At 39.7% G+C, this 27,433-nt stretch overlaps 1 long non-coding RNA gene across 8 annotated transcripts; it reads right to left on the minus strand.

Annotated features, from left to right (window-relative positions):
- Positions 1 to 27,433, minus strand: LOC109024800 (uncharacterized). 8 transcript variants are annotated; one of them, XR_010130655.1, is made up of 7 exons: positions 27,178 to 27,433; positions 22,257 to 22,530; positions 19,312 to 19,452; positions 13,183 to 13,255; positions 8,239 to 8,376; positions 3,440 to 3,530; positions 1 to 2,381 (listed from the first exon to the last, which is right to left on the minus strand). It is a non-coding gene; the product is annotated as an uncharacterized lncRNA (long non-coding RNA). The 8 variants fall into 8 exon arrangements; XR_010130653.1 differs by lacking the exon at positions 22,257 to 22,530 and having other exon boundaries at positions 1 to 1,596; positions 2,269 to 2,381; positions 27,178 to 27,425; XR_010130650.1 differs by lacking the exon at positions 22,257 to 22,530 and having other exon boundaries at positions 1 to 1,596; positions 2,269 to 2,338; positions 27,178 to 27,420.

Below are 27,433 nucleotides of genomic sequence, written 5' to 3' on the forward strand. Positions count from 1 at the left end.
TTTGCTCTTGTTTACATTTTATTATCATTATTAGTAATAAACCAATAAAAACTGAATAACAAAGGAAAAAGCTCAAGATAAATAATTTCTTCCTTGTGAATTCAAACACATGCATACACACACATCCTCCTCTGTGTGTTACTTCCTCCTCACATTCTGTCCTACGGTACAAATAGTTACACAAAAGTCTACAAAACGCGAGTAGCAGACCCTAGCTGTGTAAAGCTCAGGCTGATTCTCAGGCTAGATCACCAGCTTCTCCACGCTAAGTGTACTTGTGGTTTCATCCTCTTCATTTGACCCAAAATATCCTGGGAGGTCCAGCATCCTCTGCTCAGCCTCAGTGAGGCCAAGTGACATATTGTCATAGAAGGCAAACTTAGGATGAGTGGGGAAGCTTTGACACTTGTCTTTTCTACACTGAGAAGGGTTCAGAGGACTGACCCTCTGGTAGCTATCTTTGGGGAATGTGGGAGAAGACTACTTCCTTGAGATACTCTTGTGACTGGGGGACGGTCCCCGACGAGCTCTGCGGGGCTCTGTTCTCTCAATTCCTGCCACTAATCCTGCCTGGCGATCCCCAAGGTCTGGTTTCCTCAAAGGCTGCCCCATGGGCCTTAATAAAAATTTTAAATATACTCTCACACACACACTATATTCTAGAGAAGAACTATTGTATCAAAATCCTAGATTTGAATAACTTATTATTTTAAATAATCAGTAACTAAAATCAAGCAATCCATCACACACAGAGGGGAAAAGGTAATATTCTGAGTCATAAATTTTTTACCCTGTCTGATAAAAATAGAAGCCTAAAAGTTTAAATTTTTCCTGGATTTAAATTTAAAGATAAATTTTTCAGTGAAATATCCTCAATAGCAATTTTACCAAAGAGGCCTCCTTCTGAAGGCCACCTCTGAAATAATTAGAGGATAAATGTCAATGGCATGATACTAAGATATTACTTGGCCAGGCGTGGTGGCTCACGCCTGTAATCCCAACACTTTGGGAGGCCAAGGCAGGTGGATCACGAGGTCAAGAGTTTGAGACAAGCCTGGCCAACATGGTGAAACCCCATCTCTACTAAAGATACAAAAAATTAGCCAGGCGTGGTAGCGCACACCTGTAATCCTAGCTATTCAGGAGGCTGAGGCAGGAGAATCACTTGAACCCGGGAGGTAGAAGTTGCAGTAAGCCGAGATCACGCTATTGCACTCCAGCCTGGGCAACAGGGTGAGACTCCACCTCAAAAAATAAAAAAAAAGAAAAGAAAGATATTATTCAAGAAAAGAACTTAGGAGCCAGGTGCAGTGGCTCATGTCTATTATGCCAGTACTTTGGGAGTCCAAGGCAGTAGGATCACTTGAGGCCGGGAGTTCAGAGACCAGTCTGGGAAACGTAGCAAGACCTCGTCTCTACAAAAAAAAATGTTTAACAAATTAGCTCAGTATGGTGGCACATGCCTGTAGTCCCACCTACTCAGGAAGCAGAGGCAGAAGGATGGCTCGAGCCCTGGAATTCAAGGCTCCAGTGAACTAAGATGGTGCCATTGCACTCAAGGATGGGTGACAGAGCAAGACTCCATGCCGCCAGCCCCTAAAAAAAGAAAAAAAAGAAAGGCATTTAGGCAGTTCTAAATAAAAACATCTTAGTATTTTCTATTGTTGAAAGAAAAAATTTATTTTAAGTATATGTTAGTAAGCCAAGAGACTTTCTAAAATACTGTTAACATCTAGTACAATTTCCAGTAAAATTCAATTTTAGAACTTGCTTCAGAAGGAATTTCACTTTAATTGTACATACTTGCTTATTCCAAAATATAATTATACAAAGGAATTAAAGAAGTTTCTTACTTAAAGTTACACTTAGAAGCAAGATGGGATATAAAGCACACAGATATAGAGCTTTCATAGCATTAAATGCGGCCTATTCAGCTTGGTTGAAGGATAGGATGTTCTCTAGTCAGTTAAATACAGTAAATTCCAAATGATAAAAAAGGAATGTGAAATCCTTCAGTTTCATCTATACCTTGCAGTTATTTCAATCATCACTATTTTAAAATATGTTAAGTATAGATCTCCTATCACATACTATGGCTAACAAAATAATAGAACTATAACTTTGTATTTAAAATTGAATCATATCTCTGCTATAAAATGTATAAATATAGAATTTTACTACTTATAAAGCTTACAATGAACTCATTCAACAAATTAAACATCTACTATTTACAGTCCAAGCTCAACAAAAAGAGTAGCTATTGAATACCCTTTTCTCAACATAGCAGTGGAATTATTTGGATTGAGTTCACAAGACTTCTTTGTGTCGGCAACAGCAACTACGTAGAAACAGATGGGTTTTTCGTCAGTTATTTACAGATCCTAGCAAATACACAAAGTATGAATCAGTTTTAGATTTCTAAGTTTTCGAGTTGATAGAAACACCAAATGGTTTTAAATTAGGAAAAGCTAATCCAAGACAGAATTCAAATAAATAATACTCTTGTACCTTCCTTTTGGCTTAACATTTAGCTTCATTCTTAAAGCTCTTCAGTCAATGAATAAAGCTGTGTCACAAAATTCATCTCCTTTTCTCATTAGCATAATCTATATAATTTGGCTGGGTGCAGTGGCTCACACCTGTAATCCCAGCATTTTGGGAGGCCGAGGAGGGTGGATCACCTGTGGTCAGGAGTTTGAGACCAGCCTGGCCAACATGGTGAAACCCCGTCTCTGCTAAAAATACAAAATTAGCCAGGCATGGTGGCACGTGCCTGTGGTCCCAGCTACCTGGGAGGCTGAGGCAGGAGAATCCCTTGAACCTGGGAGGCGAAGGCTGCAGTGAGCTGAGATCAAGCCACTGCACTCCAGCCTAGGCAACAAGAGCGAAACTCCGTCTAAAAAAAAAAAGATATTCAGTTTTTCCCTATCCAGATTCTTCATCAGAATAACTTTTTAAAGTTACACAATACAGAAATACATTACTTTTTAATATAGATAGGGTCTTGCTATGTTGTTCAGGCTGGACTCGAACTCTTGGGCTCATGTGATCCTCCAGCTTTGGTCTCCCAAAGTGCTGGGATTACAGGCATGAGCCACCATGCCTGGCCACATTCATTTTTATAAAAAATACAAAGAAGAGCATTTCATTTTAATACTCTGTCAAATAGTAAATATGATACTATTTTTTATCAGCATACCCAATAACTATGAATGAAATCTATATACATTCTCCACCCACTGAAGGAAAATGAGACATCCATAAAATTTAAATAGGTGTTGCTCAACATGTCTGTCACACTTGAGATACTGTACCTTGTATGAAAGACCAATTTAAAAATCCTCAAAGACAACCTTTATTTCATTTGACTAATTTGTCATGGGTAAAATGTATAAGTAACTTATTAAAAAGGGACAATATACTTTGGAAGAAAAATTACCACAGTAACTCCCAAGAAGAATGTGACAATAAGCTCTTTGACAATAATATTGTGCATCATCTGGTTTCTGTTCCAAAGCCTTAGTCAGCTCCTACAAAAACAAACATGTGGAGTGTCAGTAACAGTTTGTAAAAAGCCATGAAATTCTAATTAAAACAATTTTTAATCAAATAACTTATTATCAGAAACTATTTGGAGGAAAGATAACAGGGATGTAATCTTGGAGTTTTTCCTCATAAGAAAATCTCCCCTTCTCCTGCCCCTCCTCCCAAAAGTAGACAATCTAACATAGTATCTCTGTACTGTAAAGCATTTAGTTCCTGGCCTATAGAACTCTATAAATGGCCATAATTATCATCTCACATATTCTGAAGAGTTTAACTGATATACACTGACCATTACAGATTTTCTCCTTCTAATTTGGAGAAGATTCAAACTCCATATAGAATTTGAGATTTCTAGAAAATGTGAAGCTGTCCAAAAAAAAAAGACTAAAAGTTAAATCTAGAGCTCAGGGAGGTTAAGACAATCAATACATACACCATCAAGCTTACCTGGCCCTCTCTTATCCTCTATCAATAGCACACAACTCTAATAAAATGCAATTAAACATTCTGTTCAAAGCCCAGATACAATCTCATAGATGGCTATAGCAACTGATCAAGAGTTAACATTAGAGAGATTAAGACTTTTTACCCTGTGCAGTCACAACATATAGGTGTGGTAGCTGGAAAAATAATGATGTAAGAGATTACACAATTAGGGAGATCAAGGGCAAGTACAGGAACACTTTTATTTTCTGCCAACTGCCTACAAACTCTGGGGATTTGGTAGTTTTCTTAAATGGTAAAATTATTTCAATAGCCGCATGTGTCACTGACTTAGCTTTAACCTAGTTTAATTCTCACAAAGCAATGAATACAGATGCCCCTCAACTCACATGGGGTTACAGTCAATCAACAGAAAGTGTGGCTCAAACTAAGAGAGCAAAGAAGCTGTAAGATGCTACTTCAAGGGCCTCACTTTGTACCTTGCAGGCTGTTACAAGGAGTTTGGACCTTAGGTGTGACGGAAACCCATGGAAAGTTCATTGTTAGTAGGAGAGAGACATGGTCCAATTTACTTTTTAAAAATGTCATTCTGGTTGCTGTATGGTGAATACATTATAACAAATCAGCACTGGAAACAGAGACTTCTTAGGAAACTACTACATTAAATCTAGGCTAGAAAAGGCTGTTAGCCACAGAGGTGATGAAGAGAAATACAGTGAGCTGGAATATATTAGAACCAGCAAGACTTGCTAATGGGTGAACATGTGGGATAAGAGAAACTGAAGATCACTCCATGGTTTGGGGCTTATTTAGATCTCTACCTGGCATGCAGTAAGCAGTCAATGGATGATTTTTCTCCTTGCAGACTTTTTTCAACCTTTTCCCCAATCTCTACTTTGACTGCATCTCCTTTGCCACAAAATGTAAAAATATTTGCCTCTCTAGTCTTAATCTTCTCAAAGCCACTAGTAACCCCTTATCAAATCCAACTGATTCCTATCTGACTTGATCTCTCTGTGGCCCCTGACAATAATAACCAGGATTTTCAGCTTACCATTCTGTTGCCTCTTAAAAACTAATGTTTTCTGGGCTGGGGGCAGTGGCTCACGCCTATAATCCCAGCATTTTGGGAGGCCGAGGCAGGTGGAACACCTGAGGTCAGGAGTTTGAGACTAGCCTGGCCAACATGGTGAAACTCTATGTCTCTACTAAAAATACAAAAATTAATCAGACATGGTGGTGGGGTGGAACCAAAGAATTTACATCAGCTGGGTGCAATGGCTCATGCCTGTAATCCCAGCACTTTGGGAGGCCAAGAAGGGGTGGATCCCTTGAGCCCAGGAGTTGGAGACCAGACTGGGCAACATGGGGAAAACCTACAAAAAATACAAAAACCAATTAGCCAGGCATGGAGCAGACCTGTGGTCCCAGCAACTCGGGAGGGTGAGGTGAGAGGACTGCTTGGACCCTGGGAGGTGGTAGTTGCAGTGAGCCATGATTGTGCCACTGCACTCCAGACTGGGTGACAGAGCAAGACACTATCCCCCAAAAAAAGAGTAACATTAACTCTGAAATAGTTGGCCTAGGAACCCAGTTTGATGGAGGAATCTGAATGCTAAGCTAAGGATTTTGGAGTTTACCCTACAGGTAGCAAGAAAGGCATTGAGGGTTTCCATATATGAACATTATGTATTCCCAAGGGATATTTTTACTTGATTTTTTTGAGACAGAGTCAAAAAGAGAAGAGAACAGAAAAAACGAGAGAAAAATACAGGAAGGCCAGTATAGAACTGTTAACAATTCAGGAGCTGGCAAGCAAAGACACACTCAGAGCGCTTCTCTTTGCTTCCTTGCCCTCTGAACTGTTCAATAAATACTGAAAAACACAAAGCTAACTGCAGTATTTGTTTCAGACCTGCTGCTGCTCTCCAATTTAAAAGCAATACAGGAACATTAAATTTGTCACAGCTGAAATTGGTAAAGGCAGACCTCTACAGGTGCTTCTTGACTTACAATGGGTTTATTGGGAGGGGAAAATATTGTAAGTCAAAATGTCTTTAATACACCTAACCTACTGAGCATCAGAGCTTAGAAACGTACTCAGAACACTTACATTAACTTACATTTGGGCAAAATCATCTAACACAAATCCTGTTTTATTATAAAGCATTGAATAGCTCATGTAATTTATGGGAACAATGTCCTGAACGTGAAAAACAGGATAGGTGTATGGGGACTCAAAGTTCGCTTTCTACTGAATGTGCGTCGCCTATGGAACCATCATAAAGTAAAAAAATTCTGAGTCAAACCTTCCTAAGCCCCAGACCGTCTGTATGTGAAGTGCTCCCTAAGGGGCACTATGCCAGATACCATGCCTAAGTGTTTTCAAACTTTCTGTACCACATTCAAAAGGAGCATCTTCATAAAGATGTTACTGACATCGTGGAAAATATTAGTCTTTCCTTTCTTTTGCAGCTGACAGGATTTTTTTTTTTTTTTTTTTTTTTTTTGAGACGGAGTCTCGCTCTGTCGCCCAGGCTGGAGTGCAGTGGCGCGATCTCGGCTCACTGCAAGCTCCGCCTCCCGGGTTCACGCCATTCTCCTGCCTCTGCCTCCCGCGTAGCTGGGACTACAGGCGCCCGCCACCACGCCCGGCTAATTTTTTGTATTTTTTAGTAGAGATGGAGTTTCACGGTGTTAGCCAGGATGGTCTCGATCTCCTGACCTCGTGATCCGCCCGCCTCGGCCTCCCAAAGTGCTGGGATTACAGGCGTGAGCCACCGCGCCCGGCCGCTGACAGGATTTTTAAAAGAAGCTCTAAACCACAAGCATATTCCAGCAGCTGTTTGTTCCTCCTAGTATGAGTTACTTCCTCCCTCTGCCACCGTCGCTTGTATTCTAGTTTGAGGAAATATTAAGCAGCACAGTAAATCAGTCTGTTTTCATAAATTGCTTAGTCCTGGAATTAATATATTTTATAAAACAGGTTTGCTTTAGCTCCTTAAGATTTGGTTACTTAGAATAAAATCTTCCCAGTTTAACAGGCAACTTGCATACATGTATAAATACATGAACTTTAAAAGCACCTTTAGGATTAAGAGGGTTTTGTTACCTGTATTTACAGAATTTAAAGCTGATTACCTCAGCAAGTTTTAGAGCAATTTTAAGAATAGTAATAAGACAAGAATCTTAAGATAACACATTCTGTAGAACCAAGAACTTTAGAACCAAATGTGTAAATGGTTAAATGAAGGATGTTTTAACAACATGGTCTCAACTGTGGAGGTATCATCATCTTTCAAAGCTACCTGCAAAAAAGGGACAATGTCTTCACTGGCTAGTGAAAACTAGAAAAATTTAAGGAATTCTCAGCAAATTTCTTATCTTTTAAAATACCCATGGTCATCCCTTAAGAGGGTAAATGCACCTGTCATTAATAAGTAAGTGAGTTCATAAGCAATACTACCTCCAGGATTTTTAATTTCTTGGCAGGGATAATAGTGACATTAAAAGCAAGCTTATACGTTCCTATTAATAAGGAGCAGTAGATTTATTCAAAACCAATTTCTGCTTCAAAACACTTCCAAGCATATAAAAAATGCCATCCTTAAAAGAAGGATTCCCTATTTGATTGTCTCAGTTTATTATAATATGGATGGGCTTTGCATTCTAGATAACAGGCCCTTTGTCTGCTGTTTTTGTATAGGAATTATCTCGGAATCTGATAATGCTGGGACTCTACTGATGGCTAGGTACTGCATATCTTTGTTATGTGCCCATTTCCATTCATTCCTTAAAATATTATGAAACACTGTTACAAACAAAATATAATGTATAATTATAATATAGCTAACATATAGCATAATATATACAACATATAATAACATAAAAGCATGATGAAATGACCACCTGTGAACCTGCCGTCCAACTTGAGGAACAGAATGATAGTATTGTCGAAGCCCCCGGGTGTCCCTACTCAATTACCCTGTCTTCCTGAAATGTTGATCATTTTCTTTACAGTTTTATCACCTTTAGAGCTAAGAAAGTATATTCAAAATTTGGTTTTAGAATTTTATAAAATTCTCTTATATTGCATGCATTCTGCTGCAACTTACTGTCTTTAGGACACCGTGAAGATATCTACACAGTGTTTTGAAATTCATCTAAGTATCTACACTCTAAAAGTGAATATCTGGCAGAAATAATCTCAGTCAATGAATTTTATAAACCCCTGAAATTAACATTTACCTGCTTCATTGTTAATTGGGAACTCCCAGTTTCCCCTCTTTAATCCACTGGATCAGCTCTTCAAACCCATTCTGAAGGGATGTTCATTTTCTGTGGCTTACTTAGCAAATTCCACATCCCAAAGTGAAGGTGATGTGTCTGTATAAGGCATTTTAAACAAGAACAAGTCAGTGTAAACATCTTTTTAAAAAATGTTATAACCAATTCTGAATTGTGTATTTTTCATACCTTGACACTTATAATTACAGTATATAATAGAAAGTTGTATCACTGAGATTTAACTGCAACAAAAATTATGTTAAAGACTATAACTAGGCTCACGCCTGTAATCCCAGCACTTTGGGAGGCCAAGGAGGGGAGATCACCTAAGGTCAGGAGTTCAATACCAGCCTGACCAACATGGTGAAACCCCATCTCTACTAAAAATACAAAAAATTAGCTGGGTACGGTGGTGCATGCCTATAATCATAGCTACTTGGGAGGCTGAGGCAGGAGAACTGCTTGAACCCCGGAGATGGAGGTTGCAGTGAGCCAAGATTAGGCCACTGCACTCCGGCCTGGGTGAAAGAGCAAGACTCCATCTCAAAAAAAAAATAAATAAAAATAAATAAATAAAGACTATAACTACAATAATGGCAAGCTTAACTTTGCTTTTACAACAATGCCAGGTAATCACTGCCCCTTCTACTGGAAAAAAAAATTAAATTTTTATTTTGTTTAAAGGTATTTTTATGAATACAAATTTTTTTATACAATATGTGACTTTGATTTTTAAAATATAGGCTTATTTTTACTCTATCAAAATTAGTCACTAATGTACTACTGTTAACAACCAAAGAAGTTAGATCAACAGAATAACAATAAAACTGCTAATGAACACTGAGTACTTCCTCTGTGCTTAAATTTTTTTATGCATTAGTACATTTAATCCTCACAACCAACCCTATGAGTTGGCTAATTACCACCATCATATTACAAGTTTCAATAACTTTTTTACTTTTGAAATTTCAGATCATCTTTTGAGAGAATGAGCCTTATTCCCACCAGTTACTGCTGCTGGGAACATAAAATGGTACAAACATCTTGGAAAGCAGCTTGATGGCTTCTTAAAAAGTTAAAAATACATCTATTATTCATCATAGCTATTTCATTCCTGGATATTTACCCAAGAGATAATACATGTCCACACAAAGACTTGTACACGAAAGTTCATGGCAGCTTTCTTTGTAATAGCCAAATGTGGGTTGTAATTTGGGAAACGATCCAAATGTCCACTAACAGGTGAATAGGTACAAAAATGTAATACGTCGGCCAGGCGCGGTGGCTTGCAGCTGTAATCCCAGCACTTTGGGAGGCCAAGGCAGGCGGATCATGAGGTCAGGAGTTCAAGAACAGCCTGGCCAACATGGTGAAACCCCATCTCTACTAGAAATACAAAAATTAGATGGGCATGGTGGTGTGTGCCTGTAAGCCCAGCTATTTGGGAGGCTGAGGCAGGAGAGATGCTTCAACCAGGAACCAGGAGGTGGAGGTTGCAGTGAGCCGAGATCACGCCACTGCACTCCAGCCTGAGCTACAGAGCGAGACTCCATCTCAAAAAAAAAAAAAAAAAAAAAAGTAATACAGCCATACAACTGTATACTATCCAGTAATAAAAATGCATTACTAGTACATGTTACAGCATGGATGAATCTCAAATCATTAGCTGAGTGAAAGAAGCCAGATGCAAAAGAGTACGTACTGTGTGATTTCATTTATGTACAATTCTAAGAGATGCAACCTAATCTATTTTAACAGAAAGCAGATCAAAGGTTGCCTGCATTGTGTGTGTGTGTGTGTGTGTGTGTGTGGCAAAAGGACATAAGGAAACTTTTAAGGGTCATGAAAATGTTCAGATTTATAAGTGGGAGTTTCGTGGGTGTATCTATTTGTCAAAACTAGTCGAGTTATATACTTCAAATGTGTGCAGTTTGTTGCACACAAATTACACCTTAATAAAGTTGTCAAAGGCAAATGAATATCAATATCTATCCCTTGGCTACTTTTTTTCCCTGTATTTTTGGTCCTGAATTATTTTTTCAAACATTTTTGACCTTTCTGGGCTAGAGGCATAGATTGCATATGATTTATCCTCCACTCTACCTGTTTACACACTTTTGTCAAGCCCCCTAAAGCATGTCAACAAATAGCTCATTTACTCTTCTACCTGGGTAAGCCTTATTTTATCTATTTGCTTTTTCTGAATGGGTTTCTGTGAGCCTTTATGTGCAGAAATGTGTCTAATCACACACTGACTGGCAGAAATTAAGTATTTTCACCTAGATCATCTGATACTGGGTAACTATCACAGTTGTTAGGCTTAACTAGCCACATTTACAGAGCAATCACACCAATAAAATAACTATCTCAGTTATCTTTTATTTGGTGGACACTGACCGACCTATGTCTTTTCCATCATCATTAGGATCATCATTTGCACTTGCTAATAGTTGCAAACATTTATTAAATGTGTACTACGTTCCAGGCACTGTGCCTCACACTTTTCTCAGATGACCTCATTTAATCCTGGAGATGTATGTACTAACCCCCATTTTATAGGTGGGGAAAGGTTAGTGCAGCAGAATCAGAATTTGAATCCAGTTCTACACAACACCAACACTCTTTCTGTTGAGCTATACTACCTGTCGACTCTAGGATAACCAGTAGGGCCTATGACAATATCCTTTGTAGCAGTGGTAAGAATTTAGTGGGGAACAAGACGTGGGAATCATGGAACAGAATAACTCAATCGGTCAATAAAAAAATTACTGAATGCCAACTATATTTCCAGCATTGCTTGGGATGTAAGATAACAACAATGAACAACTGCTAAATTTAAGTTTCCACATTTTGTTATTCTTGTACTTAAATGGAAACAAAAAACATTCTTTAGACTCATGCAAGTACAGCATATTCAAATAGTAACTTCATTAAATTATTACATAAATTTGTGTGCTACTTTCCTCACTAGAATATAATCATTTGATACTGTTTTATAAAATACATAAAATTTAAATGCCTTCTTGCCAACTAATTTCAGTTTTAGAAATAAGATTATTTTATTTTAAAAAGCAAGCGGGCTCCTTCCAGAATCCAAGTGTCTCTTTTGGCTGGACAACAGCAGTTGCCCTGACAAAAAATTCCTTTCTGATGCACACTTAACGGATACCATTTGAGCAGGGGAGAGGTGATTCACTGTCCCTATGCATTTTGCGTTTCCTTTTTATCATACACAACAGAATGCGGTTTTTGTAATACAGGGGGTTGTTCTTTTAGCTTCACCTTCAGTTCTAACGAACAAACATTAATTGAATTCACTACTTTCCTTTATAGATGTATATTTTATACTACAGTTTCTTCAAAAAGAATTTAAGATTTAAGATAACTAGTTCCTATGATCTGTAAGCCACATGAGTAGATGCTATAGGGTATATAGACATGAATGAGATCTAGCCTCTAATATAGTTTATTAAATAGAGGGAAAATCAGAAGTTCATATAAGTAACTGGTAGAAAGATTAAATGAGCCATTGGAGGCTGGCCTAGGAACTTATCTATCACGTACAACATTTTTTTTTCCCCCTTTGAGGGGGGTCTCACTCTGTCACTTAGGCTGGAGTGTTATGGCACAATTGTAACTCATTGCAGCATCAAATTCTGGGCTCCAGTGATCCTCCCACCTCAACCTCCCAGGTTGCTAGGACTATAGGCATGCACCACCATACCCAGATAATTTTTTTCCATTTTTTTACAGAAAGGATCTCACTATGTTGCCCAGGCTGGTCTTGAACTCCTAATCCCAAGCCATCCTGTCATCTCAGCCTCCTAAGTGCATATACAACATTATTTCTATCAAAGTCCAAAAAACTAACTTCTATTCATTAGAAATGCTCATCACTTACACTCTGGAGACCATCTGTATTGAGTTTCTTCATTTATTTTACTAGTAAACCAAATTTAATGCCAAGCAAGAGGACACTAATTTCTCCTTTAGACTTAAATGGTAAATTTCTTACCCAAAGAAAAGGGGAAGAATAGAGAACAAAGACCAACCATGTGTTAAGAAAAAAACACAAGTCTCTTAAATATATTCCTTGAATGTTCTTCCCATCTCCTGAACAATCACTAAATCACTTCAGTAAGTTATTTTATAAATGCTATCTCCTCTTCTAGATAGCAAGCTGCCTAGGGACAGGAACCAGTATGTCTTTATGTAATAGCATAGAGATACACTGCAAATGGTAGGTGATTAATAATGTTCTAACCCAAATTAGGGGCTAATCTGGACCTCTGGATTCATGTAATCGGTAGTACTCACCTCCCATTACCTCACAGAATGCAACATTTCAAGAGGGAAACCAAACCACAACTAGCAATCTCAACAACTGTAGTGTGGTATGTCCCCCACCAGGTTACTGTATATGTGTGTTGCTTGAACCCTGAAGGCTGGGCAGGGAGCCAAGGCCACAGTGCCTAGCTGAGGAGCAGGTGTCCCTGAGAACCCAAACATCCTAGGGCATACCTCAAAACATATCAAGGAAAACAGTCTCATCGTGCACACACAGTAGGCAAACAGCCAGAATATAAGCTTAAAAGCAGCTTAGAGATAAGAGGCAGGGTGACTCTACAGCTGCCCAGAAATGTCCAGTAGGTAAGTTCTAGTAAACTCATCTATTCATCAAGCTGGACTTGCCCAAATTATTCTTTGGTCTCTTGATGCCTTCCCAATTTGGGGGGACGTTATAGTCCCGAGTTTTCTTTCTAACAACCGCCACATTCATCATTCGGATCCAGGCCAATGACAGGAGGGAATATTAAAATATCCGACTATTACACCATCAAAACCTTCAGGACATCTTGAAAAGATGGAATATTTCTCCACCTGAGAAAGTTATTCTTAACAAACCTGTTCAGGTGCTTCTTTAGTAACTGTCGTCACGTCAAAACTATTACATCTCTTCCCCTTGAATATGTTTTTCCTAAGACAAAAAAAAAAAAAGAACATTTTAATGAATAGATTTTAAACTGTCAACAAAAATTATGAGAAAAAAATTTAAGTGAAATATTCTATGTAAAAATTCAAAATAATTCCACTGACACACATCAAACATCTTACCTAAATTGCCACATTTTTAGGACTGATAGACTAAAAACAGAAATGTGCACTTCAAGTTTTGCTTCATAATGCAACAAATCAGTTACAGCAACTTAATTTCCAAAATATCTAATTGAAAAGATTAGCTCAATTTGCCATAATTTTTATTTGTTCCCTTTTACATTAAGTTTTAAAAACTCTATGTTGTGAAAAACTATAAAACTATGCTAAAAAGAAGCTGTTAAAGTCAACATTTGTTTTTAAGGGCAGAAAACACTGCAATGTTTAATTACAAATTATAATTACAAAAGATTGCATAGGTAAATCACAACATTCCCTTTCATAAAGCATTCTGTAAAATAACTTTCTTTACATGACGATTTTTAATTAACTATTGAAATTAATATCAGAGTTAATAAGTAACATTTTCTTGCAAACTTGATAATCAACTGCTTTGCGCATCAATTTACATATTTACTTGAATAAACTTACTGGCAGATTAAAATCCAGTTTATAAACTGGAGGGTTAATTTTAAAAATAATTTCAAATTCTTTTTTATGGACTAAGTTACTTTTCTCTACTAAATAGAACTGGAAAAAATGCAAATACCATATGAACGTTAAATAATGTGATCTCAAGTCATACAAGTTTTCCTCTAGCAGATTCCTAAGTTATTTGTAAACAAAGGTTTTTATGCTCCAGAATTTTCCTCAGTGCCTTGCATTCTTCTCCCTCAACCGAACGTCCGGTGAACAGGATGGTGGATTAAAACAAGTCACGGCAGAGAGGAAATGCCTTGGTAAAGCACTGAACTTCGAAAGAGGAATGTACAACAGAGAAAGGGAATGGACATTTGCTGAGCACCTACTATGTACCAGATAGTTTATACGTGGTTTCTTTTCTATTCCTCAAGAAAGCCATTTAAGCTAGGTTTCACTTTCAGCATTTTATAGCTGGGGAAACAGGCTGATGAAGGCTATAAAAGGTGCCCCGGTCACAGAATTAGTCAGTGGCAGTGCCAACATTCTGAGAAAGGCCAGTGTGAACTGTCAATTTCCAACAGAAGCAATCAATCCAGGCCTGGGTTGTCTGGGGTTGATACCCTAGACCCTGCCCAAGTCATAGCAGGGTGAACAACTTGGCATCTCACCATTGCTTCCCCTTACTCCCCTTTAGCTGGCTTTTTAACACACTGAAGACACAGGAACCCCTTTCCTACTTGTTAACTTCTCCTCTGCCACCTAATTTTTAAAATATTAAATATCAAATCTAATATTAAAAATCAAATATGCCATCCCAATGTAGCTGCACAGTATTATATGCAAGCTGAATGATTCAGTTAAATTTTCTCCAGTATTAACTGACTCAGTTAAATATTCTTAAGTAAAACTCCAAGAACACTTTCTACTTTATTCAATAATATGTAACAGATCAGAAATCACTTTAAATTAGTAATTCAAATAATATTCCAAAGTCACCATAAATTCTTGAACTTCGTGTGTTAACTGCTAACCACCTTTTCCAACTTTCCTGTATAAATCAGTAATTTAACACCCAGAAAGAGTTAACTCAAGTGCCTGATTTTACTTAAAACAAATCCACGGAGGCCAGGTGTGGTGGCTCACGCCTGTAATCCCAGCACTTTGGGAGGCTGAGGCAGGTGGATCACGAGGTCAGGAGATAGAGACCATCCTGGCTAACACAGTGAAACCTCATCTCTACTAAAAATACAAAAAATTAGCTGGGCGTGGTGGCGGGCACCTGTAGTCCCAGCTACTCAGGAGGCTGAGGCAGGAGAATGGTGTGAACCCAGGAGGTGGAGCTTGCAGAGAGCCGAGATCCCGCCACTGCACTCCAGCCTGGGTGACAGAGCGAGACTCCATCTCAAAAACAAACAAACAAACAACAACAAAAAAACAAATCCACGGAATACACAATCTATTGAAAACACTCCAATTGTGAGCATATCCTGCTATAAAGACAGGTTAGGCCGGGTGCGGTGGCTCACGCCTGTAATCCAAACACTTTGGGAGGCCGAGGTGGGTGGATCACTTGAGGTCAGGAGTTACCAGCCCGGCCAACATGGTGAAACCCTGTCTCTACTAAAAATACAAAAATAAGCTGGGTGTAGTGATGTGCCCCTGTAATCCCAGCTACTGGGGAGGCCGTCAGGGGAATCACTAGAACCCAGGAGGAGAGGTTGCAGTGAGCTGAGATGGCACCACTGCAGTCCAGCCTGGGCGACAGAGTGAGACTCCGTGTCAAAAAAAAAAAAAAAAAAAAAAAAGACAAGTTAATTTTTGTCCGGCCATGCCAAATATCTGGCTCCTCCTTCCCAACTACCACTTTCAGGATTTAAAGGAGAGAAATAATAGAAACTTTATGCAAATACAGAACAACTTTAGATTCTAAAATAACTATGTAAGACATGGCTCAGCATCTTTAAGAACTTCAAATGGCCACACATAATCTATCATTTTAAGGTATAGGGTGCAATGGCACGATCTTGGCTCACTGCAACCTCCGCCTCCTGGATTCAAGCAATTCTCCTGACTCAGCCTCCTGAGTAGCTGGGATTGCAGGCACCCGCCACCACGTCCAGCTAATTTTTATATTTTTAGTAGAGATGAGGTTTCACCATGTTAGCCAGGCTGGTCTCAAACTCCTGACCTCGTGATCCGCCTGCCTCGGCCCTCCAAATTGCTGGGATTACGGGTGTGAGCCAACGTGCCCGGCCTACGCCTTTCTTTCTTTTTGTTGATGGTGGGTCATTTCTCTAACGTATAACAAAAGATAAGCATGTATAGAGATATAAAGGGTAAATGAATACACAGTATTAGGCATTTATATTTATTTATTTATTATTATTATTATTATTATTATTATTATTTGGAGACAGAGTCTCACTCTGTCACCCAGGCTGGAGTGCAATGGCGCAATCTCGGCTCACTGCAACCTCCACCTCATGGGTTCATGCCATTCTTCTGCCTCAGCCTCCCTAGTATCTGGGACTACAGGCACCCGCCACCACACCCGGCTAATTTTTTTTTGTATTTTTAGTACAGACAGGGATTCACCATGTTAGCCAGTATGGTCTCAATCTCCTGACCTAGTGATCTGCCCACCTCGGCCTCCCAAAGTGCTGGGAAACAGGCATGAGCCACCGCACCCGGCCGACATTTATATTTAAAATGAAAAATAATGATTCTCACAAAATACTCACTTGTTCAGAATTCAGTCAGCTCTATTTATTCTTAATCAAAGTACCCCTATTCATCGTGGGTAGATGTGAAGCATGGCCTATTTTGATTTAAGGTATAGAAAAATGCAGGACTGGCTAAATCCAGCACATGGTTCCCTCTCTAGGAAGTGGTATACAGAGAGTAAGAACACAGATGTAAATGCATTCATAATGCTCACATATCCAACAGCAATAATACACACATGCAATAAGGTAAATCTACAGTCAAGGTAAAACCAAACTACACAAACAAAACCCAGCAGACTACAAAGCCTGATATCTGTTTCTAAGATCAGCGGTCTTCTCCTAGCCAGGATAATTGTCATAGCCTTTGTCAAACTGAATCTGATGCTCTGGTCTTATATTAACTCTAGCTGTAGCACATTTGGCAATTTTCATATCTCATATTTTGTTACTGAAACTGAAATAATAAAAAGGTCAAGTGCATTAGAAATCTTAGCTACAGCCGGGCACAGTGGCTCACGCCTGTAATCCCAGCACTTTGGGAGGCCAAGGCGGGCGGATCACCTGAGGTCGGGAGTTCGAGACCAGCCTGGCCAACATGGAGAAATCCCGTCTCTACTAAAAGTACAAAATTAGCCAGGCATCATGGCAGGCACCTGTAATCCCAGCTACTTGAGAGGCTGAGGCCAGAGAATTGCTTGAACACAGGAGGTGGAAGTTGCGGTGAGCCAACATCGCACCACTGCACTCCAGCCTGGGCAACAAGAGCGAAACGTTGTCTCAAAAAAAAAAAAAAAAAAAAGAAACCTTAGCTACAGAACAGTAATAAACTTTCTTAAACAGGAGAGTGACATCATTTAATTCTTATTTCATTGCTATGCACTAATTATACAGCATACAAAGTTATGTTTAAAAAAGTAATCTACTAACATTCACAAAACACAGAACATTACGATTTATGTTTACTTCCATCTTTTTTTCTTTTTGAGACAGAGTCTTACCCATCTTTTAAAGATGTTCTTCAGACATCTTCATTTCAAACATAAAAGTGTCACATGAAAAATTATTTCGAAAAGGGCTGGGCGTGATGGCTCACGCCTGTAATCCCAGCACTTTTGGAGGCCGAGACAGGTGGATTGCAAGGTCAGGAGATCGAGACCATCCTGGCTAACACAGTGAAACCCCGTCCCTACTAAAAATACAAAAAAATTAGCCAGGTGTGGTGGCGGGTGTCTGTAGTCCCAGCTACTGGGGAGGCTGAGGCAGGAGAATGGCGTGAACCCAGGAGGTGGAGCTTGCAGTGAGCCGAGTTCATGACACTGCACCCCAGCCTGGGCAACAGAGCGAGACTCCGTCTCAAAAAAAGAAAAATTATTCCAAAAAAATGAAAGTACAATCAGTATCTGTATACCTATCACCTACATTCAATAACTAAATTAAAACCAAGAGGTAGACATATTTATTTATTGCCTTGTATTTGTTCAAACACAAACAAAATGAGTCACTGAACTGATAGTCCAGATATCTATGTTTTCCTTTTTTTTTTTTTTTTTTTTTTTTGAGGTGGAGTCTCGCTCTGTCGCCCAGGCTGGAGTGCAGGGGCACAATCTTCTCAGCTCACTGCAAGCTCCGCCTCCCGGGTTCATGCCATTCTCCTGCCTCAGCCTCCCGAGTAGCTGAGACTACAGGCGCCTGCCACCACGCCCGTCTAATTTTTTTGTATTTTTAGTAGAGAAGGGGTTTCACCGTGTTAGGATGGTCTCAATCTCCTGACCTCGTGATCCACCCGCCTTGGCCTCCCAAAGTGCTGGGATTACAAGCGTGAGCCACTGCGCCCAGCCTTATCTTTTTCTTTTTTTAAAAATACAATTTCTTTCAGAGATAGGGTCTCTGTCGCTCAGGCTGGAGTGCAGTGGTGCCATCATAACTCAATGCCGCCTCAAACTCTGGACTTAAGCCATCCTCCCGCCTCAGCCCCCAAAGTAGCTAGAACTACTGGCACATGCCACCATGCCCAGCTAATTTTTTTATGGTTTGTAAAGATGGGGTCTTGTTTTGCTGCCCAGACTAGTCTCAAATTCCTGGCCTCAAATGATCCTCTCACCTCAGCCTCACTGTGCTGGGATTATGGGCATGAGCCATCACACATGACCATTTCTTTCAACTTCCTGAAATACATCTGGTACACACGCTCACTGGGAACAACAGATTTAGATCACTCTCCAAAATGAAGCAGTGTTACCACTTACTACAATGTAGGCAGCAAGGAGTCTAACGTAGCATAAAATAATGAGAGATGAAGAGAGTAAGTGGAAAGATGTCAGCTTAAACATAAGAATAAGAGGAAAAAGAGAAGGAAACAGACCTGAAGATTGCTATACTGTGCATAAAACCAGCAAGCTATTTAACTGAAAAAAAAATTACTTTTCTCAGAAAAGCTATCTTATTCTGTTATATTTAATAACATTACTGAATTTATCATTTCTTGTTTCATGGACAAGAAACTGTAACTTCCTAAAAGGAAAGTAACTATTCAATTGGTCTCTTAAAACTGTATCTTACTTAAGACATATGTTTTTTAAAAACTTGAATTGCTAAAATTCCACTTATACGTTATATTCTGTATGTAAATTCTACTTATGTGGTCTGTATTATGTGTATTACTTACTAGCCACATGAAAATGGCCTATTTTGAGATATAAACATTACTAACCTAATGGTTTGATTCACTTACCTAATTAGGTCTCTCTCCATCTCTCTGTGCCCCTGACTCTTCCTCATGCTACGGAGCTGCCTGAGCAGTTTTGGCTTGTTTGCTTGTCAAAACAGAGCAGCAGATGCAGCTGCCACCAACTCAGGACTCAGGGGCTCATTTCTGAAAAAGAAAATGAAAACCAAATGAGAAAGAAAAAAGAGAGACTGCTTATTATGCCAGTAGTTTAGTGAAAAGTAAAATGATTTTTTGGGGAAGACTTTCTATTGTTCAAAAAAGTTATCATTCAATTCAATTTCTGACAAAAGCAAGAATTCTCAACTATTAGGTATCAGTTTTATATAAACTTTGAAATGTTAACTCAGAACAATATATTAACATGGAGGGATGAGGGATCAGCATCAAACATTATAAATTAGTGGAATTTTCAACTAGATGCTATTGCATTTCAAAAACAATACATATTGCAAATAAAAATTGAGGCAGCTTAACCTGTTCACAGAAGCTTTACTCAAAATAGCCCCAAACTGGAACCAACCTAAGGTCTATTATTAGAAAGAAAAAACAAATTGTGAGATATCCAAACAATGGAAGAGTACTCAGCTTATGCCAACATGACTGACTCTCATAGACATTAGATCAAGTGAAAGAAGCTGGACATGGAATATATTCTGTATGATTCCATTTCTATCAAGTTCCAGAACAGGCAAAACTAATCTGAGGTGAAAAAACAAAACAGCAATTGCCTCAGGACAGAAGGCTACTGATTGGGAATGTGAAAATGGGAAACACAGTGTCTTGGTTAAGTGTGTGGGTCACATGGGCTTATCCATTTATCAAAATCCTCCAGCCACCAGGTGGTGAGAAAGCCCAGGCCACAAAGAAAGCCACATGTAGGTGTTTCTGCTAACACCCTCAGCTAAGGTCTCAGCTGACAGCCGGCATCAACTGCCAGACCTATGAGTGAGCAAACTTCAGATGACTTCAGCCTCAGATTTCTAGGTCTTCTAACTGAGGCCCCAGACATCAGAGAGCACAGACTGGCCTTCCCCACTGTGTTCCAGCCAAATTGCTAACCCACAGAATCTGTGAGCATAATGAGTGAATGTTTTATGCCACTAAGTTTGGGAGGTAGTGTAACTATGGTAACCATATCAATGGGGATTTAATATATAATACAAAGAAAGAAAAGCAGGCTATGCATGAAGTTATGATGACAGTGCCTCATGAAGCAAAGATCATGACTCATCTAATCCCATGCATCCTGGAAGTCCTTGAAAAGCGGGGAGGGGAGGCAAAAATCATTAAAAGACACCTTTTAAAAACTCAAAACAGATGCACCTCATTCACCAGTCTTTTGATGTAGGACCAAAGCCTCTTTTTTAAACACAGGACCACTGATAAAAGGTTCTAAGGCATATATTGTATATACATCGCACCCATCCTGCAATATTTTCAATTTTGGTTTAAGTGGAAAAGTGGGGCAAGAATGTGAGACAGCTTACAAAGCAATCTAAGGGTATGATGCTCCTGCGTATGTATATTTGTCTCACTCATGCCTAATTGGAAAGAAATTGTTTACGTGACCTTTACTGACTCTTTCCAAAGCATTCAACTCACTTTACCATTTCTGTAATAGTTAATTAAATTATAATAAAGGGCATGAGGGGTCATAAACAGGTCTGGTAGCCTTAAAAATGCCATTCTTGATAAGTATTCATATATGTTTGTGTGTGTTATTTACTTCCATATACTTATATAACTGTTTTCTTTCTAAAGGAGGAGGAGGAAGTACCTATTATGGGTACCGATTGTCTGAATTAGCTTACTCTGCACCCAATTATACTTTCCAGAGGTATTTTTGATACCACGTAGAAACCAAGAAGTTCCATTAAAATGTTAAACCATTCTGGGAAACAGAAGCCTATATTATCTGTTTGTTCTGATAAGGGAAGTCAGTGATGGGTATCCTAAGCCACACACCTTACTACTTCAATTAATGACATCACTGAAATACATCATTATGTATCACTAAAAAAAAAAAATACTGCCATTTAACCTACAACACAATGCCAAGATATCACTGATTGCACTTAGAATTAAATATAATACCCTTTTGACAAGCACAAGTAATTATAATGCTCTGAGGAAGCCAAGAAAGCTGAAAGCATGGATAGTTATTGGTCAAAGGAAATTATATAGAGCAGTTGTAATCAACATGCTAAAACTTTATTCCAGAAAAAAAATCTTTAAAATGGAAAATTTCAAATAAGCGAGTCCTTTACAGACATGAAGCTACCTTCAAATCAAGATGTAAATGATATTGTTAATTAACAGCTTAAAGAGGCAGTTAAGTGGCAGTTAATAACACCGATAAATATGTAAGAGTATGGAATTCTCAATGAGATCTCTTTTCCTTTCACTGGATTGTGTGCAGATATCCTCTTGTTATTTAAATATAATACAATAACAGCATTTCTCAAGTAATTATTAGAGTCCCTGTGTTTACAAGCTGATATTTATTCTTCATTAATTCAACATCTCCCAAATACTTGTATTAAAAATATTTTTGCCAAAAGAAAAAGCTTACTGGAGTTTCAAAAATTAGTTTCAAACAGCCGGACATGGTGCCTCACGCCTGTAATCCCAGCACTTTGGGAGGCCAAAGCAGGTGGATCACAAGTTCAAGAGATCGAGACCATCCTGGTTAACATGGTGAAACCCCGTCTCTACTAAAAATACAAAAAATTAGCCTGGCGTGGCAGCATGCGTCTGTGGTCCCAGCTACTCAGGAGGCTGGGGCAGGAGAATGGCGTGAACCCGGGAGGCGGAGCTTGCAGTGAGCCGAGACGGTGCCACTGCACTCCAGCTTGGGTGACAAAGCGAGACTCTGTCTCAAAAAACAAAAACAAAACAATACAAAAAAAATTAGTTTCAAACAACATTCAAATTACAATTAAATTTACCTCCTTTGGAGCATGCTCTGTAGCTCTTTGAGGCCCGCCAGTTGTAGCTTTTAAGTGAACTTCTGTTGGGTGGCTTTGTTGTTTGTACATTTACTGTGCTCAATTCAACTTTCGTGCCCTTAATAATGTCTAACAAGTCTTTTTTCCTGTTTTCCTTTACACTGTCTTGGTTCTCTGAAGTCTTCTTGGAAGTCTCAACAGTTCACACTGCTCAACTTTCTTGCTACAGATAGCGCCATTAGCGCCAAAATATCTTTGGATATTATTTTTTGTCCTGGAAAGATGCATTTAAAAAAATGAAAAATACAGTGCAGGCTAATAAGGAAAAAAACTATGTGTCTAAATTTTTTTCAATTCAAGCCTTTTCCATTTGCTTTTTATAATTATTGTTAACAACCATAGCAGCAGCAACTTACCATTTATTAGCATACACTACATGCCTCACCTTGTGCAATATGTTTTATGTACATTTCTCATACCCACATTAACTCCCTAAGGTCTCCATTTTGCAGATAAGGAAACTGAAAATCAGAGAAGTAACTTACCTAAGGTCATGCACCTCACAGCTCACTAAGGCCTAAGACACACTGGAGTGCCACAAATAAGTAGAGGTATGCTGAGATATTGATCACCTGCTCCTTGGGGTGGCCAGGGGAGGCCTGGGGGTGCTGGTGCTCCCAAATCTGTTCCTTCCCACCATTTACCCCAGAGTTTGGTAGAAAAACTCTGACATGGTTAATAAATGACAATTTATTATTCTCAAATCCAGATCTGACTGACTGCAAGTCCTTGATCTTAACATGATATAACACCTCTTTAAAAAGTTATAATTAGGCCGGGCGCGGTGGCTCACGCCTGTGATCCCAACATTCTGGGAGGCTGAGGCGAGTGGATCACGAGGTCAGGAGTTTGAGACCAGCCTGGCCAACGTAGTGAAACCCCGTCTCTATTCAAAATACAAAAACTGAGCCGAGCGTGGTGGCACGCACCTGTAATTCCCAGCTACTTGGGAGGCTCAGGCAGGAGAATCGCTTGAACCCGGAAGGCGGAGGTTGCAGTAAGCCTAGATCACACCATTGCACTCCAGCCCAGGCGACAGTGCAAAATTCGTCTCAATTAAAAAAAAAAGTTATAATTAAATATGAAAATAAATTTCTATCAATCAAAAAGATTACTTTCAAAAACTGAGTGGGTGTTAACCTGATCATCATTTTCATCAAGCTACATGCCACTTACACTTAACCCATAACCACTTGTAAGCTAAGCTAAAATGGAACAGAAAAGAGAATAATCAATGGCTAGAAATGTCATTTTTGCTTTCTTCATTAGATACATTTATGAAAGAGAACACCACAAATGATTGCATCTATATTAGACTCATGCAAAAGATGTCCTAATTCTAAGTAACCCAAATACCCAATTTTATTCTGTAGGGTTAAAAATCTCTTTTGGTATTTGATTACTGAAGAACTTTAAAAACTCTGAATGTGTTGGTTTCAGTAAGAGGGTATATTTAAAAAATCATTCATTAAATATAGTGAATATCTACTCTGTGCTGGGCACTATACTAGGTACTGACAATATATTAGTAAATAAGAATTTCATAGTCCCTACTTTTATGAAGCTGATGTGCTACAGCACTGCTTCTCAAACTTTAATATGCATAGAAATTATTTTTTTTTTTTGAGACAGGGTCTCACTCTGTCACACAGGCTGGAGTGCAGTGGCGTGATCTTGGCTCACTGCAGCCTCAACCTCCCCGGGCTCTGGCGATCCTCCCACCTCAGCCTCCTGAGTAGTTGGGACTAATTTTCTGTAGACACAGGTTTCCCCACGTCACCCAGAAACTCCTGGAATCTGCCCACCTAGAACTCCCACCGCCCACCTAGGCCTCCCTAAGTGCTGGGATTACAGGCCTGGGCCACTGTGCCTGGCCCATAGAAATTATCTATGCTGTTGCTAAAATACAGATTCTTTGGTCCCACCAAACTACTCTGATTCAGTAGCTTTTTCCAGGAGACACTTGAGAATTTCCATTTCTAACAAACTCCCAGGTGTTGCTAATGCTGCTGGTCAGGGGACCACATTACAGTAGCTATGTTACCTATGTTATTTAATCCTTACAATCTTAAAGCACAGATTTTATTATTCTCGTTTTACAGAACAAACTGCTGCCCACAGACGTTAAGTTAGTGGTTACGAATCTCTAGAGGTTATACAAATCACATAGGCAGCCGACTTAAAACACAGATTGCTGAGATTCTTAGTTTGTAAGCTTGAAATGGGGTTCAGGGATCTGCATTTTAAATACGACGCAGGTGCTTCTGATGCAGGTGAGCTCAAGAGCTGTATCCGACCTTAGGTTAATACCATATCAAGTTCTCAAAGCCAGATAATGGTAGCCACAGGCTAAGGATAGTTGCATGAAAGAGAAAATGCAATTTCAAAAAATGCTGAACCAAACTATTTGATCTGCTTATGAAAACGTCAGAGGCTATCAAAAGAGGCACTTTTAAATTAGAATGAAAAAACAATTGCAAACTAGTATCCTCATACTAAGTACACAAGGACTCTCATAATATTCAATATATGGTACAATCTAGGAAAATAATCTATTATTTTACATTTAAAGTTAATATTGGCCGGGAGCAGTGGCTCACACCTGTAATCCCAACACTTTGGGAGGCGGAGGCGGGTGGAACACCTGAGGTCAGGAGTTGGAGACCAGGCAGGCCAACATAATGAAACCCCGTTTCCACTAAAAATTATGAAATGAGCCCAGCGTGGTGGTATGTGCCTGTCCTTTAAGATTGTAAGGATTACGTAACATAGGTAACATAGCTACTGTACTCGGGAGGATGAGGTACAAGAACCGCTTGAACCCAGGAGACAGAGGTTGCAGTGAGCCGAGATTGTGCCACTGCACTCCAGCCTGGGACACAGCAAGATTCTGTCTCAAAACTAATTAATAATAATAATAATAATAATAATAAAAAATAAAGTTGGCCGGGGACAGTGGCTTACGCCTGTAATCCCAGCACTTTGGGAGGCTGAGGGGGGCAGATCACCTGAGGTCAGGAGTTCGAGACCAGTCTGACCAACATGGAGAAACCCCATCTCCACTAAAAATACAAAATTAGCCAGGTGTGGTGGTGCATGCCTATAGTCCCATCTATTTGGGAGGCTGAGGCAGGAGAATCTCTTGAACATGGGAGGCAGAGGTTGCGGTGAGTCGAGATCAGCCTGGGCAGTAAGAGCGAAACTCCGGCTCTAAATAAATAGTTAATACTAAAGGTATTTTAACAGAAAGGTGGTAATCAGGGGAATGAATCTCACATATAATCTTTACTACCGTGTTTTCTTTCAAGACTGCTATCATACCACAGAAAGCAATCTACGTTATAGGAAAACCATGTATAAATAACTCCATAACACTAATATAGGCCGGGCGCGGTGGCTCACGCCTGTAATCCCAGCACTTTGGGAGGCCGAGGCGGGCGGATCACGAGGTCAGGAGATCGAGACCATCCTGGCTAACACAGTGAAACCCCGTCTCTACTAAAAAAATACAAAAAATTAGCCGGGCGTGGTGGCGGGCGCCTGTAGTCCCAGCTACGCGGGAGGCTGAGGCAGGAGAATGGCGTGAACCCGGGAGGCGAAGCTTGCAGTGAGCCGAGATCGCGCCACTGCACTCCAGCCTGGGCGACAGAGCGAGACTCCGTCTCAAAAAAAAAAAAAAAAACAAAAAAAAAAACCACTAATATAATAAAATTCTAAACCTAACCTCCCACCTGAGTTTGTTTCCACTGACAGCATCTCATCAGTACTTCAAACGCAACACCTTCAAAACGACATTCAAGACGTCCCCTTTCAGACTGATTTTCCATTTTTCACACTTCTATATTAAAATGCCCCTGACATAAACAGATTTTTTTTGTTTGTTTTCTAAAAACAATAACATATGTAAAAATCTTTCTCAACCCCGGATCTGCATTCTTCTGCTAACATTAAGGATACCAACTCCAGCGCAGCCAGTTGAAATCTTTGCTCTCTCTGACCACCCTACCATTATCCCATGATGTCACATCCCCCTTAATTCTACCTGGGCAATTTTTCTCCTCCATTCAGCTGGTCCTTCCCATCTTCACTGCTACTAACCTGCTTCAGCACTGTACTTCTGAGTGTTATGCATGGAAGTTACACAGTGGAATTAGGCTTTCATAACAATAAAGTACTCGGAGGATAAACAGCAAAACCAAGTATGCTGCAACATCTTTTCTTTCCTGGCTAATTTCAACCAGTGGTCCTTCAGATTTCATCAGACTTTTCTTCCAGAAAGGATATCCTGAGTCGCCCCTGCAATGGTTAGGTGTCCCTATTTGCTCCTCCAGCAATTACTTGTTGGATGAATGGTGTACTCTGTGCTTCCATACACTATCTCAGCAATTACTTCACTACACAGCACTTGAATTGTCTACTTGCTGGAACTACACGCTCCGTGATGACAAGACTGTCTTACTTGGGGTTTATGACCAGTACTGGCACGCTGTAAAGTTTTCCAATAATGAACTAAAGAATAAACGAAGGAAACAGAAATGAGACTATCAAATAAATCTTGGGAAGCAAAAGCTAAAACAACTTCGCTTTTGGAGCTTCGATAAACTGACAGGAGTTGATGACAAGACGAATGAGGCACAGCGACCAGCTTGTAATCGGAGCACTGTTTTCCAGGCACGCTATGACCTTGGGCAAGTCATCTTATCTTTCTGGGATTTTTCTTTTCTCAGATGTAAAGCAATAGCTTCTAAAACCCAGCAGGTAATACCTTCGACCCCGGGAAGTCGGAGGATAACTGAATGTACAGCACGGGGCAGGGGGATGCCCGAGGACCTGCGGGGCCAACAGCGCTGAACTGCGGTACCTGACCGTTCCATGCCGAGCAGCGAGTAGCAAAATTGCAGCCGCTGATGTCTCCGGGCTTCCACAGGACAAAGGGTGGCAGGAAAGGGTGCTAAGAGGTAGAAACACCGAGACTCTACGAACACCGCGGAGACACAAAGCCAACCAGGAGCGCAACTGTAACAGTGCGTCCCCATGCCAAACACATCCCCCGCGCTCTCCTCCGTTTCCGGTCTGGCTTGTTCCCCTCCCTTTGCTTTCCGGTGGGCAACAGGGGT

This window comes from Gorilla gorilla, chromosome 14 (genome assembly GCF_029281585.2).
Source record: "Gorilla gorilla gorilla isolate KB3781 chromosome 14, NHGRI_mGorGor1-v2.1_pri, whole genome shotgun sequence".
Classification (NCBI taxonomy): Eukaryota; Metazoa; Chordata; class Mammalia; order Primates; family Hominidae; genus Gorilla; species Gorilla gorilla.